The 21,866-nt window shown below is 41.6% G+C and overlaps 1 pseudogene; it reads left to right on the top strand.

The window, feature by feature from the left end:
- The first annotated feature begins 9,223 nt into the window (after positions 1–9,223).
- LOC119922187 lies at positions 9,224–21,787 on the top strand (annotated as a pseudogene).
- The last annotated feature ends 79 nt before the right edge of the window (positions 21,788–21,866 follow it).

Below are 21,866 nucleotides of genomic sequence, written 5' to 3'. Positions count from 1 at the left end.
CCGAAAAATCCTCATCAAGGGAAACTGCCAAGTACACTCGGACACCTCGAGGGGTCGGGGAGAAAGAAACCACCCCGGGGGTTTTCTACGAAGTTGCTTCTCGGGGAACTTTCTGTGCAGAACCACTGTTCCGGGGAGAAAATGCCTGAACAGAAACTTAGAAAGAAGACAGGGCCCTGGGAAAGGGGCTCACGCCCACCGCCTACCAGCTTGCAGGGGTTAGGGGTGGTGGGGTGGGAGATTGATGGGGGATGGGGGATTTTTGGCAAGGTTCTGAGGTTAAGGTCCCCTGGATTGTGGTTGAAGAACGAACCTCCCCAAGAACCCCACTGATGAACAATGCTTCCCCTCCTGATGCTTTCTCTTCCTCCTCCTCTACTTCCTCTTCCTCCCGAGGATAAACTTTCCATGAAGACACCCATCCCCTGGGCCATCTGCTCCTGGAGCTCTTTCTGAAGTATAACATATATATATGTATATATGTTTATACGTATTTATTACTCTATTTATTTATTTATTTTACTTGTGCATATTTATTCTATTTATTTTATTCTGTTAATATGTTTTGTTTTGTTCTCTGTCTCCCCCTTCTAGACTGTGAGTCTACTGTTGGGTGGGACTGTCTCTATATGTTGCCAAATTGTACTTCCCAAGTGCTTAGTACAGTGCCCTGCACACAGTAAGCACTCAATAAATATGATTGATTGATTGATAACACCCAACCTTGAGGCACTCTCATTTGTAACATTGCCAAGATCCGCCCTTTCCTCTCCATCCAAACCGCTACCCTGCTTGTTCAAGCTCTCATCCTATCCCGTCTGGACTACTGCATCAGCCTTCTCTTTGATCTCCCATCCTCGTGTCTCTCCCCACTTCAATCCATACTTCATGCTGCTGCCCGGATTGTCTTTGTCCAGAAACGCTCTGGGCATGTTACTCCCCTCCTCAAAAGCTCCAGTGGCTACCAATTAATCTGGGCATCAGGCAGAAACTCCTCACCCTCGGCTTCAAAGTTCTCCATCACCGCGCCCCCTCCTACCTCACCTCCCTTCTCTCCTTCTCCAGCCCAGACTGCACCCTCCGCTCCTCTGCCGCTAATCTCTTCACCGTGCCTCGTTCTCGCCTGTCCCGCCGTCAACCCCCGGCCCACGTCATCCCCCTGGCCTGGAATGTCCTCCCTCCACACATCCGCCAAGCTAGCTCTCTTCCTCCATTCTAGGCCCTACTGAGAGCTCATCTCCTCCAGGAGGCCTTCCCAGACTGAGCCCCCTCCTTCCTCTCCCCCTCGTCCCCCTCTCCATCTCCTCGTCTTACCTCCTTCCCTTCCCCACAGCACCTGTATTTATGTATATATGCTTGTACATATTTATTACTCTATTAATTTATTTATTTTACTTGTACATATCTATTCTATTTATTTTATTTTGTCAATATGTTTGGTTTTGTTCTCTGTCTCCCCCTTCTAGACTGTGAGCCCACTGTTGGGTAGGGACCATCTCTATATGTTGCGAACTTGTACTTCCCAAGCGCTTAGTACAGTGCTCTGCACACAGTAAGCGCTCAATAAATACGATTGATTGATTGATTGATGGATTGGGGAAGAATCACACACACACACACACACACACACACACACACACACACACACACACACTTAAAGTCCTATCTCCCCAATCTGGATGAAATCTCCTCTGTTCCTGATCATATGAACGCACTACTGGAATTTTCAATCCAACAGTCCGTAACTTGGACGTGGGAGTCTGAAACCGAAGCAAAGGACACAGTTTCTGCCCTCAAGGGATTACAATCTAATGCTCACAAACTCTGGACTTTTTCCCCCACTCTTGGACGTTTATGCTGCTCCACCACTCTAGGTTACCTGCTTCTTAGGAAACCCTTAGAAAAACTCTCCCTGATGCATTTATTCTATTCTATTTCTACAAATTCTATTCTGACGATTTTGACACCTGTCTACATGTTTTGTTTCGTTGTCTGTCTCCCACTTCTAGACTGTGAGCCCATTGTTCGGTTGGGACCATCTCCGTATGCTGCTGTCTTGTACTTCCCAAGCGCTTAGTACAGTGCTCTGCACACAGTAAGTGCTCAATAAATACAATGTAATGAATGAATGAATGCATTTATTGCTCTCTCCCATGCTCTCCTGTTTAACATCCTGGTCCTCTGCTCATTTTCAGTGAGTTAGGCTTTCCTATACTTGGAGACAGTTATTATTACATCAGCCCTCAGCTTCCACTTTGCTAAGTGAAACTATCTCACTTTAACCTTTCCTTCAAGATCTGATTTTCCAATCCTTGCATCATTTATGTTCTGCTCCTTAAAATCTCCTCCCCATTTGCCACCTGCCAAGTCCTTTAAAACGGACTAAGTAGATCCATTAAGTGACACGCCCAATGTCTCCTGCTTATTTCCTGGAGGATTTTGGACGGGGTCTCTAGATCTTCTGACTATTAGTCAAAGGCTCACACCAACTGAGAGCCTTTGTACCACAGTTTCCTCATCTGTAAAATTGAGATTAAATATCTGTTCTCTTTTCCCCTCAGTTTGTCAACACCCTTTGGGACAGTGACTGTCTTCGCTATTATTATCTTGTATCTACCCCAGTGTTTAGTACAATGCTTGGCACCTAGTAAGTGCTTAAAAAATACCATCATCATCGATCATTCAACAGTACTGAGGGCTTACTGGGTGCCGAGCACTGTACTAAGGGAATAGGAAAGCACGGTATTATAAAGTTGGTAAAATGATAATTATGTTATCATTATAGTTTATAATTAATGATTATATCAGAAATTATGATATTATTAGTATTATGTTGGATTTTGTTAACTGATTAAGCCTGATTCACTTATTGGCGACTTGGAGGCCATTGGTTTCCTGAAAAATGTTTCTCCTGTCCCATGGTGTCTTTTCCCCACCCTCAGGATTTCCTTTACTCGGAAGTTTTTTTTTTCTCTCTGCCTTACATTTCTGGTGGAAATTCTATCTTAGGAAAGCAAAGAATTTAAAAGAGAGGGAGAAAATGGTGATAGAGCATTCCCAATCAATTATTCAGTCAACTAGTGGTATTTATTCATTCATTCAATCTTATTGTTTTGAGCACTTACTGTGTGCACAAGACTGTACTAAGCGCTTGGAAAGTACAATTTGGCAACAGAGACAAATCCCTACCCAACAATGGGCTCACAGTCTAGAACACTTTATTGAGCACTTGCTACATGCAGGACACTGTACTAAGCACTTAGGAAAGCACAGTACAATAGAGTTGGTAGACAAAATTCCTGTCCTCAGTGAGATAGTGCATCTTGGTGGCTAACTCGGCGGTTCTGTATTTGCTGCTCCTTATTGATGGCATTCATATCTTTATTAGTTCACTTACCCACCTCTCCTTACTCTTATCATAACCAGTTCTATCTTGGTTTTTCTTCCCTCTTCTACTACTTGTAAACAACTTGCGTTTGCACAACTTTGCTGTTTGACTGTAAGTGATTGGAGTGTCAGAAACACATACTTTAGCATCATGGTACTCTCTCCAGTCCCAGATACGGTGCCAACGGACAGTAGGCTACTCATTAAATTATGACAGACACCATCCCTCTTGACACACCCCTTGTCCACACCATGTTCACCCTGCTTTTCTCATTGCAGAAATGCCTCACCGTGACCTTTAGACTTTACTTTTGCACTAGAGACACTGAGCTTCCATCTATTCTTGCGAGTGTGGATGAAAAGCCTGCTGCATGGTTAACCCTTCTTCACTGTCTGCTCATAAAGACATGTGATGTAGTAAGATGGTTGTTTCATTGAGTGCTTATCTGTTTTTTGAGCCTGCTTTTTAGGATTCTAATCTGGGTGTAGCTTTTGTTCAAGGAGAACAACTTCTTTCCTGGTTGCTGCACCTTTTCATTTCCCCATAAAGGAACTGATTTGGTATCCTGCTATTACCCATACTCCTCACATATCTTAGCATTTATTCATTCAATCATTTTTATGGAGAGTTTACTGTTTGAAAAGCACTGTACTAAGTGCTTGGGAGAGCACAGTATAACAATAAACAGATGCATTCCCTGCCCATAATGAGCTTACTCTATCAGGGGAAGCTATGGGCTTTGGGTTTTTTTTTTTGGTATTTGGTAAGCATTTACTATGTGCCGGGGACTACTAAGCACTAGGGTAGATATAAGCTAATTAATGTGGACACAGTCCGTGTCTTACATGGAGCTCCAGTCTTTATCCTCATTTGATAGAAGAGGAAACTGAGGCCTAGAGAAGTGAAGTTACTTGGCCAAGCTCACAGAGCAGACAAGTAGTGAAGACAGAATTAGAATCCAGGTCCTTCTGACTCCCAGGACTGTGCTTTAGCCCCTGAGCCTTGCTGCTTTCCAGTATTTGTCACAGTACCTCAATGTTTACGAGTGACTGCATACTTTATTGTTGATAATCTTGGTCTCACCATTTGACGTTGAGTCTGTTTTGTAGTTGATGCTGGAAGATTGTTTAGTAAGTCCAATTGGTCTTCTGGGGTACGTCCAGGTCTTACAGCTGTACAGAAAGTCTAACACTCCAACGCTTTATGGACCTTCAGCTTGGTGTCTCTACCGATCTTCTGAAAATCAACTTGGGCTTTTTCAGTGCTTTTTCTCTTAGTATTCCTGCAAAATACAGTGAGCTCTGTCCTTTTCTCCCATCATCTCTCTCCTTCACACTGGAGAGAACTTGGGGATCTTAGAAAGCTGTGTTAGGGGCTGAAGGAGAGGAAGAGGAGAGTGATGTCTGTCTTGTCTGAATGAGTGGGGAGGACCTGCCCCGGTCCCTGGTGTTCCTTGACCCCGAGAGGGGGATGGTTGACTGATGTCAATCTTGGGCCAGACTTGAAATTAAATTGATGATAGTCACAGCTCTTCCAGGGAATTTGTATAAGGAAAATTATTTAACTTTAAAAAAGCAAGTCACTTAACTTCTCTAATCCCTTGTCTGCAAAATGGGGATTCAATACCTGTTTCTTTCTCCTACTTAGATTGTGAGCTCCATGTGAGCCCTTCCCCCTGCTTTCTAGATTGGTAGCTCATGTGGGCAGGGAATGTGTCTATTTATTGTTGTATTGTACTGTCCCATAGTAAGCTCTGAACACAGTAAGTGCTCAATAAATACAGTTGAATGAATGAGTCAATGAAAAACAATAATTGTGGAATTTGGTTGTGTGCCAGGTGCTGTATTAAGCACTGTGGTACATGCATAAAGTGTTGGACACAATCCCTGATCCATGTGGGGCTCACAGTCTCAACCCCCATTTTCCATTTTGCACATGAGGTAACTGAGGCACAGAGAAGTGAAGTGACTTCCCAAGGTCACACAGCAGACAAGTGGTAGAGTTGATATTTGAATCCATTGTCCTCTGACTTCCAGGTACTATGCCATGCTGCTGACCCAATTATCTTGTTTCTACCCTAGTGCTTAGCACAATGCTTGACACATAGTAAGCACTTAACAAATACCACAATTATTATTATCAATAATAATGCTGATAATGATAATAATGATAAAACAGGTCTTTGGGGAAAAATTCAAAACCCCAATACCAGAAAGGTCATGGTAACCTTTTTTTCTTCACCACATGGAAACTCTCTGGGTTTGTGATTCTTCAGCTACTTGGATCCAATTTACTGAAACCCCTGAGAAAAATGTCTCTCCAAGTGTGTGGCCTAGGAGCCAGGGGAGGAAAGGGGGACTCTATTTTATAATTAATAAATCATAATAAATTATAATTTATTATTAATTGGACAATCCCAGGCTTCAGATGATATGGAATAAATTTACTTCCACCTCAAGATAGGTAAAGCAAGGAAAGGCCCTTCTCCTTTCTGTCTTCTAAGTTTGGCCAGAAGCTTCAGGAGCTTGGTTACTTCCCTCAAAATATTCTAAGTGGAGAAAATAAGGAATCTTCCTAGAGGTGAGCTCTCAGAACTTTTGACCTACTTATTGACCACTTTTTTGAGGGCCATTAAAATGTCACTTTTCAGCTGAGATAAAAAAGAATAAATATGTAAAAATAATTAAGCTTGATCCATTTGATTCAGGGATCAGTAAAATGCAATTTATATTTAGGGTCACCATCAGTCTGTCTTTGAACATGCTGTTTCTGTTTTATTTATCTGTGACCTTGGCAGAGTACACTGTAACAGATTTAGTGGACACATTCCCTGCCCACAATGAGTTTGCATGTGCATGTATATCCCATGTATCATTTTGCAACAGTCTGTCTGAGTCTACCCAATCTTATAGTGTTTTTCTGGGGAGATGTCTGATTCATTCCCTTGTTCCCTTGCTCCAAGACCTTTGCTTTCATTGACGTTAGTCTGTCTTTCTGCATGCTGTTTCTGTTTTATTCATCTGTGACCTTGGGAGAGTACACTATAATAGAGTTGGTAGACACGTTCCCTGCCCGCAGTGAGTTTAGAGTCTAGAGGGACATCCCATGTATCATCTGTCTGAGTCTATCCAATCTAATAATGTTTTTCCGGGGAGATGCCTGATTCCTTCCCCTGCTCCCTCATTCCAGGGCCTTTGCCTTCCCTTCCCAGATTCCTGTGATCATGGGCATTGGCTTTCTAGCCAGAAAACTAATCAAAACTTAGAAGCAGTGGATAGAGCAAAGGCCTGGGAGTAAGAAGGTTATGAGTTCTAATCCTGGCTTCACCACTTGTCTTCTGTTTGGCCTTGGATAAATTCCTTCACTTCTCTGTGCCTCAGTTATCTCATCTATCAAATGGGGATTAAGACTGTGAGCCCAAGGTGGGACAGGGACTGTGTCCAACCCTATTTACTTGTATTCACCCCAGCCCTTAGTATAGTGTCTGGCATGTAGTAAGCGCTTAACAAATATCACAGTTATCATTATTACTGTTATTATTATTGTTACTAATAAAATTCCCTGGACATAAAGGCATGCTCCTTGTGGGCAGGGGGCATGTCTGCCAACATTTTTGTATTGTACTCTCCCTAGCGCTTAGTACAGTGCTCTGCACAAAGCAAACACTCAATAAATACCTCCAATTGGTTGATTGATTTGGTGTCACAACCATACCAGACAATGGACAGAAACAGACCAGTTTAAAAAACAGATTGCCTGACAAAGAACTGGATAAGTGGACACCTAAGTGCTGCTATTGTGGGATTTCTTTTTGTTTGGTTTTGTTTATGGCATTTGTTAAGCACTCACTGTGTGCCAGGAATTGTACTAAACTGTGGAGTATATACAAGTTAATCCTGCTAGACACAGTCCAAGTGCCACAAGGGGCTCAAAGTCTTAATCCCCATTTTACAGATAAGATAACCGAGTCATAGAGAAATTGAGAGGTGTCCAAGGTCAGACAGCAGGCAAGTGGTGACCAACAATTCCATGTTTCCGTATCCCCTTCCCTTTTGTGATTTTATCCATACCTGTCAGGTCCTCTGTCACCCTTCCTATTTCCAGAATGAAAAGTCATAATCTCTTCTGCCCACAAGGACTTTCCATAAGAACAGAAGAGAGTGAGAAATTAGAGACACAGAGTGGGCTGAGACAGACAAATTCATGGAGGGAACTTCACAAGAATTGAAATTGAAAAAGCTAAGGGCCTGATGCTCTCTTCCATGCCTCCCTCCCTTCCCTTTCCCTTTGGGGTTTGGCAATTTTGTAAAATCCTTTTGTACCCTTCCCTTCTATTCTCCCTCTTTTCCCTTCCTCTCTGAAGCTGTCAAGGGAATTGCATCAAGCTACCACAGCTGTAACAGGTGCATTTTGCTTGCATATAGAAGCTACAACGATTTCCTCCTTGTGGTGTTTTTGTAGTTTTCAGGGAAATTAATAGAAATTAAAGAACATGAATGTCTCTAGGCAAAGTTAATACTAGCATTTCACTCATTTACATATCTTTTTTAGACTCATGTCTGGCTAGGTAAGATGCAACTGTAAAACTTTAGCTACTTCTTAAAATTCAAGCAGCATTCACCTAAATGTGGTTCAGTGTGTTTCCTGCTGCGACTAGAGGAACTTCTTTTCTTACTCTCTAGCAGAAGAACAGGAAAAAAATTGTTTAAAGACGAATGGAAAATCAAGGTGAAGTAAGCAATTTAAGTAATAATTGTCAGAGGATTTTGTTGCAAATGATATACTCAAGGTGTTATTATCTCTATTACACACTTAGGAAAAAAGTGTTTTCCTAAACACTCAAATTCTACTGCTGCTTTTGAAAATTCTTCCTAATACCTAAAGTGGTAATTAAAAACAAGAATTTCTTCTTTCTTTAAATAACTGAACAGAAATCATACCAAATGATTATTTAATCCCCGGAGAAAAACTCTAGCAGTATCCAGGTCACAGGTATTGAATCCTCATTTTACAGATGAGAAAGCTGAAGCACGGAGAAGTCAAGTTACTTGCTCAATGTCATACAGCAGGCAGGTGGCAGAGCCGGATTAGAGCCTAGGTCCTCTGATGTTACCAGGTCATATTGTTTCAATAAATCAAAGAATATTAATCTATATATTCCATTCAATAAATCAATAACATGGGAATTTGCTCCCACAAGAAATTGTGTAGTTAGAAAATATAAAGTTTCAAGAGAGATTTTGTATTAACCACTGACCACCCCAAATACTTTTAACCCAGTTCCTTTCAGGGTCTGGGAGAATGACACCATCTTAGAATTGATTGGGGGAATTGTCTTTCCTATGACATGTCTCACCTACGTTCAGCCCACTGCCCTGCCCCATGAGACCCCCTGCAGAAACAAGCAATGACTATGGTGATCCAGGGGTGGACCAATACAAAAGAAATGAAAGTCCCACAAGAAAATTTAGACTAATACTCAATTTCCCACCAAAAGAATTGAGTAAAATATTGTAGTATTTTAGTGTGATTTGAGATGATTTGAGATCTCTAGCATACAGTATTTTCATTTCCTGAAAAGGGTCCGTGTGATTTTTAAAAAGGAAATGGAAGGAAATTTAATTCTAGACCTACAAACATACTTATTTCCATTAACTCCTAAATTAACAGCAGCTGTCTTTTTGTTTCTCTAGACAGATTGCATCAGCTACATGACTGAGGGGAATCAAACCAGGACAGCAGAGTTTGTTTTTCTGGGCCTAACAAATCAGCCTCAATGCAAATCATCCTCTTTAAATGCTTTTATTTTATTATCTTGTCACCTTGGTAGGAAACATGGGGATGATCAAACTGATCAGAGTAGATTTCCATCTTCACAGCCTCATGTCCTTTTTCTTCAGCCATCTGGCCTTTGCAGACACCTGTTCCTCCTCAATTGTTGTCCCAAAGATGTTGACTGACTTCTTGAAGGAGAAAAAAGCCATCTCCTTCCTGCAATGTGCAGTCCAGATGTGGTTCTTCGGCCTCTTTATGGCTGCTGAATGTTTCCTGTTCTCTGCCATGGCCTTTGATCAATACGTGGCAAACCGAATCCCACTGCTTTATATTGTGTTCATGTTCCCAGAGGTCTGTGTGTGGCTTGTGATGGCACCTTACGTGCTGGGCTTTCTGAGCATCATGACCCACACAACATCGACCTTTCACTTACCCTTCTGCAGCCCAAATGTCATCAACCACTATTTCTGCAATATCACTCCACTCTTAGCCCTAGCCTGTGCCAACCTCCATGTCAGTAAGTGGCTCCTTTTCATCTTGGCTGCCACCTTAGGACTATGTAGTGGCTTGGCCATCCTGGTATCCTAAGTTTACATCCTCATTGCCATCTCGAGGGTTCACTCTGCCGCCTGGAGACGGAAAGCCTTCTCGACTGTGCCTCCCACCTGACCACTGTCACCATCTTGTATGGAACTCTCTTCTTTATCTACATTCGATGCGGTGTGAGCCTTTCATTGACTGTGAATACAGTGGTGTCTGTCTTCTACACAGCCATCATACCCATGTTGAACCTCCTGATCTATAGCTTGAGAAACAAGGAGGTGAAAGATTCCCTCTGTTGGACTTTTCAAAGGAAGATGGTTCTCTACAGGTAAGTAAGAGAGCTAAGATTGCGCCATTTCTCTCAGAAAGAAATCTTCTGAACACACTCAGCAGCTGAGGTTCTTTCCTAACTGCTGCTTGTAGCAAACCACCACCTCTAATAATAATAATAATAATAATAATAATAATGATAATGATAATAATAATAATGATATTTGATAAATACTCACTTTGTGCCAAGCACTGTTCTAAATGCTGGGGTAGATACAAAGTAATCAGGTTGTCCCACATGGAGCTCACTGTCTTAATCCCCATTTTACAGGTGAGGTAACTGAGGCACAGAGAAGTTAAGTTACTTGCCCAAGGTCACAAAGCAGATGAGTGGGAGAGGCGGGATTAGACCCCACGTCCTCTGACTCCCAAGTCCATGCTCTTTCCACTAATCCTCGTTGCTTCTCTAGACGGTCAGCTTGTTGTGGGCAGGGAATGTGCCTGTTATATGGTTGTGTTGTACTCTCCCAAGAACTTAGTACAAAGCCCTGTACACAGTAAACACTCAGTAAATATGATTGATTGACTGTATACTCGTTGTGAGCAGGGAACATGTTTACCAACTCTGTTGTATTGCACTCTCCCAAGTGTTTAGTAATACAGTGCTCTGCACACATTAAGTGCTTACTAAATACCATTAATTGATTGATTGCAGAGATCTATCAGTAGCAGTGCAGTACAATGACAGTACAGACCTGTATCCTTAGGCTGTGAGCTCTATGTCCAACCTGTTTACCTTGTAATAATAATAAAAATAATAATGGTATTTATTAAGCACTTCCTATGTGCAAACCACTGTTCTAAGCACTGTGGAGGTTACAAGATGATCAGGTTGTCCCACAGGGGGCTCACAGTCTCAATCCCCATTTTACAGATGAGGTAACTGAGGCACAGAGAAGTTAAGTGACTTGCCCAAAGTCACACAGCTGACAATTGGCAGGGCCGGGATTTGAACCCATGACCTCTGACTCCAAAGCCCGGGATCCTTCCACTGAGCCACTCTGCTTGCATCTACCCCTGTCCTTGGTACAGTGCCTGGAACACAGTAAGCACTTAACAAATACCAGAGAAGTCCTAACAGAAACAGGCCTCTTAATACGATAATAATAATAATAATAATGTACTTATTAAGCACTTACTATTTGTCAAGCACTGCTCTAAGCACTGGGGTGGATATAAAATAATCAGGTTGGACACAGTGCACAGAGGACTCGCAGTTCAAGTAGGAAAGAGTGGGGTTTAATCTCCATTTTGTGGATGAGGAAACTGAGGGACAGAGTGACTTGCCCAAGGTCACACAGAATATCAGTAGCAGACTTTGAATTAGAATCCAGGTCCTCTGACTCCCAGGTACATACCCTATCCAATAGGTGATACGCTTCCCACATTCTTCAATCAATTGTATCTACTAAGTTCTTAGTATCTACTAAGTTCTTAGTGTGTGCAGAGTACTGTACTTAATACTTGGGAGAGTAGCAAAATAATTATTACCTGTTAATGTCAGATAAACACAAAGTCACATAAACAAATTACATAAAAAGTCACATAAACAAAAGCTCTGCAAGAGGGAATTGCTAGAAATCACGATAATATTTTCATAGTTTTCATAGAACCTCAAATCACTGAGGCTTGAGGTTCTTTAAAGAATGTGTCCCAGGATATGAAGCTGAAGGACTGGGAGGCAGCTTCAGAGTTAACAGTAAATTCCTGAAGAGAGATGTGGGAATGTCCCAGAGCAAGGAATTCAGACCTGGCAACATAATTAGCAAAGTTTTCTGTTCCATCTCTCAAGAAATCCATCTGGTGCCTGAGGAATCTAGGCTGTAAAGTCCCTCTGTTGGGATTAGGTTGTGGTTGATTAGTGGCAGATGTATAAGAGAATGAAGGTCAACACAGAGAAACGGTAAAATTAAGAACAACCTTCCTATCGTTTGTATGTACATTGTGGTGAGAGTCAGACAGAGAGGGTACCAGAGAACGACTTTGTTGAGTAATATACAACTTCAGATATTTCATAGGTATCTTTGAAGGATAAAACTGAAGTTTGACTGGACTAAATTATTTGATCCAAATTATTAGTTGTTTCTAAGTGGGTTAACTATCATTGAAGAAGCTTCAACTGTTCCAGGGTTTGTGACAGGTTGATCTTTGTGAATATCACTGTTCAAGAATGAGAAGCTATGTGGCCTAATGAATAGAGCACAGGTCTTAGGAGTGAGAATGACCTGGGTTCTAATCTCCGCTCCACCACTCATCTGTTGTGTGATCTTGGACAAGTCTCTTAACTTCTTTGTGCCTCATTTACCTCATTTGTAAAATGGGGATTAATTCTATGAGCCCCATATGGGACATGGATTGTGTCCAACCTGATTTTCTTGTATTCTACCCCAGAGCATAGTACAATGCCTGGCACATAATAAAGGCTTAACAGATACTAAACAAACAAAAGGTGTTCTCAGCTTCATTTTAAATCCCATAAAAGGTGCTTTGGAAAACTTGGAGTCCATCTATTGGACTTGTGGAGAGGAGAAAGGGGGACCATAGTGCAATTATTTGTGTGTCAATCCTTCAAGAGTATTTACTGAGTACTTACTGTGTGTAGAGCATAGTTCTACACTCTTGAGAGGCAGAAGGAGAACACTGAGAAAGACCAGCCTTGGAAATAAGAAGAGAACCATGGGAGAACTGCATCAGTAAAATCAAGGTTAGACCTTGTTTCCACTAAATTGTAAGCTCCATGAGAACGGGGATTGTATCTACCAATTCTATTATATTGTCCTCTCCAAAGAACTTAGGACAGTGTTCTGCACACAGCAAACACTCAATAAATATCACTGATGGATTGATTGATTAAGTTGTTGATGAGGATTAGGATAGAGTAAAACATATGTCCTGAAAGCCTGGGATTGGAGACTGGATTGTTCTGTCAGGGTGACGTGTTGCTAGGTTTCCATTGTGGGCAGGGAATGTGCCAATCAATTCTGTTGTATTATACTCTCTTTAGTGCTTAGTACAGTGTTCTTCACATAGTAAGTGCTCCAAAAGCACCACCCATCCATCGACTGATTTCCAGGATAGGCTTGGAGTTGGGCTTGTGGATGTGTGCCTCTGAATGGATTGCTGTATCTGCTGAGCCCACACCTTGCGATTATCAGCCTTGCACTAATAAAAACATGACCACAGTGGCGCTTAGGACTGAAAAGCTCAATTAGAAATCATGTCGTTTTCCAGTGTGTATATGTTTATAAATACCCAGTGAGTTGGACCAGCAGAAACAGGAATCCGAGTCAATAGGCAGAAAACAAATGGGGAAATATAATAAGCTCGATGCAGATGGTAAGAGTTTGCTGCTTGTAATGGTGCAAATGAATTTGTTATTTACAAGGAGTTATATCTGATTGAGACGGTCACCCATAGCACCTATGGGAGAAATTCTAGTATAAGATAATTTGGGCTTTACAATTGAATTTCTCTAAATATTTTGTAATTCAGAATCCTTGTAATGTTCATTGACATTTGTGAAATCCAGGGCGATACTAAGGTCTATGCGGAACGGTGCTGAACATTATATCCATTTGGAGATGACCGTACTGTCCAGTAAAGAAATACAAGGAACGAATAGAGCATAATCCATATTGGCCACATGATGGCGCCTTGAATCAAAGGAAAGGCGTAGCTGCTTTCTTCAAGCTTCACAGATGAAAAATCCCAAGAAGGAAGAGAACTAGGGGGCATGAAGTTGAGCCTATTTCAAATTCAAATTCTTAGGTAATTACCAATTAACAACTGTAAACAACTGTGCTAGGGGTCTTTCTGTGAATCCCTCGGATTATGCTTTTCTTTGTTTTCCACTCTCTTTTTACTTCTCCCTCTCTTTTTCCTCTTTTTTCCCTCCGTTCTTCCAAAGCACTTAGTACAGTGAGTATATTACACTTAGTTACTTCTACATTCTGTCCCCTCTAGACTGTAAGCTTATTGTGGGCAGGAAATGTGTCTGTTTATTGTTATATTGTACTCTTTAAGTGCTTAATACGGTGCTCTGCACACAGAAAGCATTCAAGGAATATGATTGACTGACTGACTGTTGTAGATCCATTTCTCTATGTTGTACTATAGTGAGGGAATCCACACCCTGCCTAATGCAGTAACACAGGATAAAAATAGACCATGCTGTGAGGAAAATGAGCCTTCTTATCTCCTACTCCCTCTTTCTTCTGTAATCATTATTCACCTCACTCTCAACCCCATCGCATTTAGGTACGTATCTGTAATTTGTTTTAATCTCTATCTCCCTCTCTAGACTGCAAGCTCCTTGTGGGCACGGAATGTCTCTACAAGCTTCGTTAAGTTTACTCTTCCAAGTGCTTAGTACAGTGCTCTGCACACTGAGCACACAATAAATGATTGCCTGATTGATTAATTTATTATTAAAAATGGCATTTGTGTAAGCATGTAGAGCTTTAGTTTCCGGAAAGTTGGCTAGCGGGACAGTATGGCAGCTCTAGAGGTGAAAGCATCTGGACAGTCGTCAATCTGTCATTCAGTCAGTAATATTTATTGAGTGCTTACTGTGTGCAGAGTACTGTACTAAAAGCTTGGGAGAGTACAATATAACAATAAAGAGACATATTCTGTCAATAAATATACAGTAACAACCATCATCATCATCATCAATCGTATTTATTGAGCGCTTACTATGTGCAGAGCACTGTACTAAGAGCTTGGGAAGTACAAATTGGCAACATATAGAGACAGTCCCTACCCAACAGTGGGCTCACAGTTTAAAAGGGGGAGACAGAGAACAAAACCAAACATACTAACAAAATAAAATAAATAAAATAGATAAGTACAAGTAAAATAAATAAATAAATAAATAGAGTAATAAATATGTACAAACATATATACATATATACAGGTGCTGTGGGGAAGGGAAGGAGGTAAGATGGGTGATGGAGAGGGGAACGAGGGGGAGAGGAAGGAAGGGACTCAGTCTGGGAAGGCCTCCTGGAGGAGGTGAGCTCTCAGCAGGGCCTTGAAGGGAGGAAGAGAGCTAGCTTGGCGGATGGGCAGAGGGAGGACATTCCAGGCCCGGGGGATGACGTGGGCCGGGAGTCGATGGTGGGACAGATGAGAACGAGGTACGGTGAGGAGATTAGCGGTGGAGGAGCGGAGGGTGCGGGCTGGGCTGTAGAAGGAGAGAAGGGAGGTGAGGTAGGAGGGGGCGAGGTGATCGAGAGCCTTGAAGCCCAGGGTGAGGAGTTTCTGCCTGATTACCATAGTAATACAGTCATGGTTATGCTGCTCTGATGCTAAGCAGGGCAGGAATAGAAAGCACCCAGAGGTTGGCATTCACTATAATGGCACTCTTTGTGGATTGATAATACCATCATTAAGCCATTGCATTCCATTCACTTGACAGTTCCCTTTCCAAATTCCTGGTTATTCGTCTCCCTCTAGACTGTAAGTTTCTCGTCGGCTGGGAAGATGTCTACCATCTCTGTTGTACTGTATTCTCCCAAGTACTTAGTACCATGTTGTACATATGGTAAACACTTAACAGTGGTCTACACACAGTAAGCGCTCAATAAATATGATTGAATGAATGAATAAATAGAGAAGCAGCATGGCTCAGTGGAAAGAGCCTGGGATTGGGAGTCAGAGGTCTTGAGTTCTAATCCCAGCTTCACCACATGTCTGCTGACCTTTAGCAAGTCACTTAACTTCTCTGAGCATCAGTTATCTCATCTGTAAAATGGGGATTAAGACTGTGAGCCCTACGTGGGACAGCCTGATCACCTTGTATCCCCCCCAGCACTTAGAACACTGTTTCACATATAATAAGCCCTTAACAAATTTCATCATTGTTATTATTATTAATAAATATGAGTGATTAAGTGACTGGTTGATACTTTCTCATCTCCTGACCCTTGGCTAATTTGTTTAATCCGTGGCCACCAATTCCAGAGAGGAATGATTTCCTTTACAACGAATGGGAAAAGCTCGTAGGTATTCGGTAAGTTACTGTTTTACTCCTGCTGAAGGAGACCTTGGCAACTTATCCTAGAAAAAGCTTTCTACTTACCCAATAGTCCCTTCCTAAGAGTAAGAGCTCTATGGTTATTGCAAACAGACCTGAACTGGTACTACAAAGATAGGTTGGATCATGATTAATTATCACACCAAAAGTGTCATTATTTAAAGTCTGTTGGGTCTAATTAGGTTCTTTGTAACTCATTTATGAAGTAGAAGGAAAAGTGGTTTCAAGTTGTGTAATTGCCCATCTCGGGGCATCCAATCAATGTTAATAAAGCCCAGTGGAGCTTGTTAGAGTGGGGATCCATAACAACCACTGGGATTTAGGGACTGTTCTTCGCACTGGGGAAAAGAGGTCAAGTTAAGGACTTTCTCTTGTTAATATTACCAAGGTCTGTCGGTTTAACTTCTTAACTGCTCAGACTCCAAATTCAACAGAATTCTCAGTAAGGTGTGGTAGCCTTTGGAAACTAGTACCTGTGGATATTCCTTTCTAATTTCCGTGCCAATATAGACAGGTATAGACACTCTCAGGAAAAGGACATTTTTTTCTTGTACCCAAAACCACACTGAAAGCAGGAGTTTTATTTCTTGTGCCACTAGTTTGCTTTGTGATATTGAACCTCAATTTTTTCACCTATAAAATGGGAATGATAAAGGAAAAATTCCCCGAGGTTCCAGAATTACCTGTCACCCAACTGTATTCTCATTTGTTCTATTTGCCTTCTGGTCAGGTGGCTTAGAACAAGGAAAGTTATCTCCATTATACAAATGAGGAAACTAATTACTTACTGTAAATTTGGCAATTTATATTCTCCTCTCTCCCCAATAAGATCACAAACTATACGAGATAAAGGGATTGTGTCTTTCTCCTCTGTTGTAAGTCAGATCCTGAATCCAGACTGGAGCCTGATTTTCCTGGCTAAGCAGGGAGTTTCTACCACTTCACATTAGATTAAGTTTTCCAGGAGTCTTGATAAGACCCCCGGCCCATGTCATCCCCCGGGCCTGGAATGCCCTCCCTCTGCCCATCCGCCAAGCTAGCTCTCTTCCTCCCTTCAAGGCCCTGCTGAGAGCTCACCTCCTCCAGGAGGCCTTCCCAGACTGAGTCCCTTCCTTCCTCTCCCCCTTGTTCCCCTCTCCATCACCCATCTTACCTCCTTCCCTTCCCCACAGCACCTGTATATATGTATATATGTTTGTACATATTTTTTTTACTCTATTTATTTATTTATTTATTTTATTTGTACATATCTATTCTATTTTATTTTGTTAGTATGCTTGGTTTTGTTCTCTGTCTCCCCCTTTTAGACTGTGAGCCCACTGTTGGGTAGGGACTGTCTCTATATGTTGCCAATTTGTACTTCCCAAGCGCTTAGTACAGTGCTCTGCACATAGTAAGCGCTCAATAAATACGATTGATGATGATGATGAGTCATTACTTAAAGTGATGGTAAACACCTTGGGAAAAGTTAATGCGCTATAAATATTTGAGAGCTTGTTTCCTCCACTGATCTCATTCATCCTTGGAATGCCCCTGAGAGGAGACTAAGGGAGAGGCTTTATTGTTTGCATCCTTTCTCTGGGGAAAGGAAGCTAGGGAAGACTAAGGGCTTGCACAGAAAGTGGTGCAATGGAGTAGAACTGGTGCGATGATTCAGAATAGTCATTATCAATCAAATGATGGCATTTATTGAGCAGCTGCTGAGTGCAGAGGACTCGAAAAGTAATCAGTTTGGACACACTCCATGTCCCACACGAGATTAACAGCCTTAATCCCCATTTTACATATGAAGTAACTGAGGCACAGGGTAGTTAAGTCACTTGCCCAAGATCACACAGCAGACAAGTGGTGGGGCCAGGATTAGAACCGAGGTGGCTGAGATTAGAACCCAGGTCCTTCTGACTCCCAGGCTCATGCTCTATCCACCAGGCAATGTTGTTTCTATGACATTTTCTGCCTTCAAAAAGTTTGCAATCTATGGTGGGATACAAGTATACTTGAAGTATGTGCAAATGATAAGAGTAAGAGGAAGAATAAGGATATAAATTTAGAGAAGCAGTGTGACCTAGATGAAAGAGTACAGGCCTGAAAGTAAGAGGATCTAGGTTCTAATCCTGGCTCTGCCATTTGTTTGCTTGGTGACCCTGGGCAAGTCACTTAATTACGCTGTGACTCAATTTATTCATCTGTAAAATGGGGATTCAATTCCTGTTCTCCCTCCTACATGGACTGTGAGCACATTGTGGGGCAGGGACTATGTCTCACCTGATTATCTTGGATTTACCCCAGCTCTTAGTACAGTGCTTTGCATATAGTAAGTGTTTAATGAACAGCACGATTATTATTGTTGGTACTAGTCAAAATATGTCAGGATAAAGTGGCTGAAGAAACTGAATATGGAATTGATTCTACAGATATATTGATATACATGCAGAAGTTGAGAGAAAGTGGTATTGGTGGTTGTTGGATTGCGTTAATTTAGGTTCTAATCCTGGCTCTGCACATGCCTGCTGTGTGACCGCCCTCCACACATCTGCCAAGTTAGCTCTCTTCCTCCCTTCAAAGCCCTACTGAGAGCTCACCTCCTCCAGGTGGTCTTCCCAAACTGAGCCCCTTTTTTCCTCTCTTCCTCCCCATCCCCCACCCTACCTCCTTCCCCTCCCCACAGAACCTGTATATATGTTTGTACAGATTTATTACTCTATTTTACTTGTACATATTCAATATTCCATTCATTTTGTCAATGATGTGCATCTAGCTTTACTTCTATTTATTCTGATGACTTGAGACCGGACCACAAGTTTTGTTTTGTTGTCTGTCTCCCCCTTCTAAACTGTGAGCCCGGTGTTGGGTAGGGACCATCTCTATATGTTGCCAACTTGTACTTCCCAAGTGCTTAGTACAGTGTTCTGCACACAGTAAGTGCTCAATAAATACGATTGAATGAATGAATGAATGATTGACCTTGGGCAAGTCATTTAACTTCTCTAAGCATCAGGTACCCCATCTGTAAACCGGGAATTAAGACTGTGAGCTCCATGCAGAACAGGGACTGTGTCCAACCTGCTTAACTTCTCTGTGACTCTGTCATCTCATCTATAATTTTTTTTTAAGTATCGGTGAAGTTGCCAGATACTGTATTAAGTGCTGGGGTAGATACAAGATGATCAGGTTATACACAGTCCATCTCCCACACTGGACTCACAGTTTTAATCCACGGTTTACAGATGAGGTACCTGAGGAACAGAAATGAAGTGACTTGCTCAAGATCACCAGCAGACAAGTGACAGACCTGGGATGAGAACCCAGGTACTTCTGACTTCCAGGCCTCTGCTCTATCCTCTAGATCATGCTGCTCTGGGGATTAAGATTGTGAGCCCTATGTGGGACAGGCACTATGTCCAGCCTGATTATCTTGTACCCAGGGCTTAGTAAAATGCCTAGCATATAGATAGGATTTAACAAATACTGTGTATATGGCAGGCTTCCGGACCACCTGACAAAAGATACTAGAGTTTCCAGAGTCCATGCCATTTATCTTAACTAAAATCTTAGTGCTCTCCTTAATGACAAAGCTGATTTTCTTATTGGAAAGCAGAAAAACATAGTAAAGCCTAATGAAATTCTCTCATTATTTGTGTTTGTAACTCATGAAGTAACAGACATCACCATATTCATAAAATGAGGGCAGTACTGTTTGAGAGTATGCCTGGGAAGATCTCAAAGACCTTCCCTCAGTGAGAACCTACCACCTGACCCTTGCCCAGTGCTTGCTCTTCTGTAAACTCGGAAATTTATGACTACTAAAATTGGTCTTCAGGGAGGTATTTTTTTTCCTCAAGTGAGATGGCCAACCAGTTTCTGATTGACATGGCTTGCATATGTGTGTGTGTGTGTGTGTGTGTGTGTGTGTGTGTGTGTGTGATTTTTTAATTTATTTTGGGGGTAGGTGGGTGAAACTAGTGACCAGTGAGAGGAGTAACTGAGCAGCTGGTCACAGGGATCACAACCAGATGCTCCCTTGACCAAAGTGACAGCCATCTACAGTTTCCTGAACAAGACTGAACTCTTGTTATGTGCCTGACATAGCAACAGAGTGAAATATCTGACACCATTTCAGACTCTCTCCATCAGGTTAAAATTCTATTACCAATTTTTGTTTTATTCAAATGGTATTTGTTAAGCGCTTACTGTGTACCATGAACTGTTCTGAGCACTGGGTTCGATACAAGATAACCAGGTCAGACACGGTCCATTTCCCAAATGGGGCTCACATTCTTAATCTCCATTTTACATATGAGGTAACAGACACAGAGAAATGAAATGACTAGCCCAAGATCACTCAGCAGAAAAGTCGTGCAGGTGGGATTAGAACCCATGTCCTTCTCACTTCCAGGCCTGTGCTCTATCTACTAGGCTGTGGTGCTTCTCTATCTCAGTTCTTAGATGTCAGTTGAATAAGTTGAGTCCCAGAAATGTCTGCTCCTTCTTTAAACGGTCACTGTGACAATTTCCCAAAACTCTAATAGTTTAATTTCCCAAATACATATATTCCTGAAAGAGTTCGATCAGTTGGTGATTTAACCTGCTCATTTTTTCCTTGATTCATTCCGATGTTGACAGAATGTAAAGAAAAATAAAAGTTCCCATCATGGACAAAATTTTACAACTGAGAACACTGAGGGAAGGATTGTCACCCTTGAAGGAACTGGATATCTACAATTTTTCTACTTTTCAATCTTGCCCAAAGGAGATCCCATACTGTTAGTTCAAGATTTTTCATCCTACTCTGGTACTGGGTGACTAAAATGTCATCCTTACATGGGTCCTTAAGAAACCAGAAAATGAAATGGGCAAAAAGGCAATCACCAAATAATACATTCTAGAAAAATCCCATCTCCCAAGTGGGCAAGGTGATTAGAGTTTCATAGCACTCACAAGTTGATGGGTGCACAATTAAAATTATCATTTATGTGTCTGATTGAAGGATATCCCTAGAACATATGTAAGGACAGGCTAAGTTAAATCTAAGCTGTGCTACACTTTTAATTATCAGATTTTTAATGGCCACCTCTTAGAAGAAATAATTAGTATAAATTATAGACCTGGGACAGTGTCCCTCAGGATCTAAAAAAATTAGCCATTGTAAACGCTCCAAGATGGCTTGGGAATTTCAGTGGGTATTACATCTACCTAGTACCAAAGTCCTGATGCACTGGAGCCTGGAGACTTTTTTTAACTGTAATAATCCAGGCAGATGCATGACTCGGAGAAGAGGAAATATCCATGCTATTTTTGCATTTTTATTGGCATCTTTTATTTTGTATACAGTATTTGAAGAACTTCATTTTAGTTGTTTTGCAGGTTCAGTGGGCTTGCATCTTTATGCAGACCTGGAAAAGGCATGTAAACCATCGGCTTATTTGCATGCATCTAAATTAAGACTCAAACTGTCCAGCTACTTCTTTTCAGTAAAATGGATGTTCCTATGCCTTTGTTGATCATTTTAGGTATGATATATGATTTAGGTGTGAATGGAATTGCTTGGGTATTAACGTGTTCATTTCTAGTGTTTTCCATCCTTTGAAGTGTCCTGGTCCACCAAAGCCCCAGACATTCCTCAGGATTTATATTTCCTTTTGGGCCAGTGGTACATCCCAATAGAGTCAATTAGGGACAAAGGGGTTTGTGATTCAACTTTATCGATGGAATAAGCCACGATATTCAATATTCCAGTACGTCTACATTTATTAGTGAACAGAAACATTAACAGTAAAGGATCATGCTTCTATT

The sequence above is a fragment of the Tachyglossus aculeatus genome, unplaced genomic scaffold (genome assembly GCF_015852505.1).
Source record: "Tachyglossus aculeatus isolate mTacAcu1 unplaced genomic scaffold, mTacAcu1.pri scaffold_100_arrow_ctg1, whole genome shotgun sequence".
In the NCBI taxonomy this organism is placed as follows: Eukaryota; Metazoa; Chordata; class Mammalia; order Monotremata; family Tachyglossidae; genus Tachyglossus; species Tachyglossus aculeatus.
This window is presented reverse-complemented; position numbering and strand designations above follow the sequence as displayed.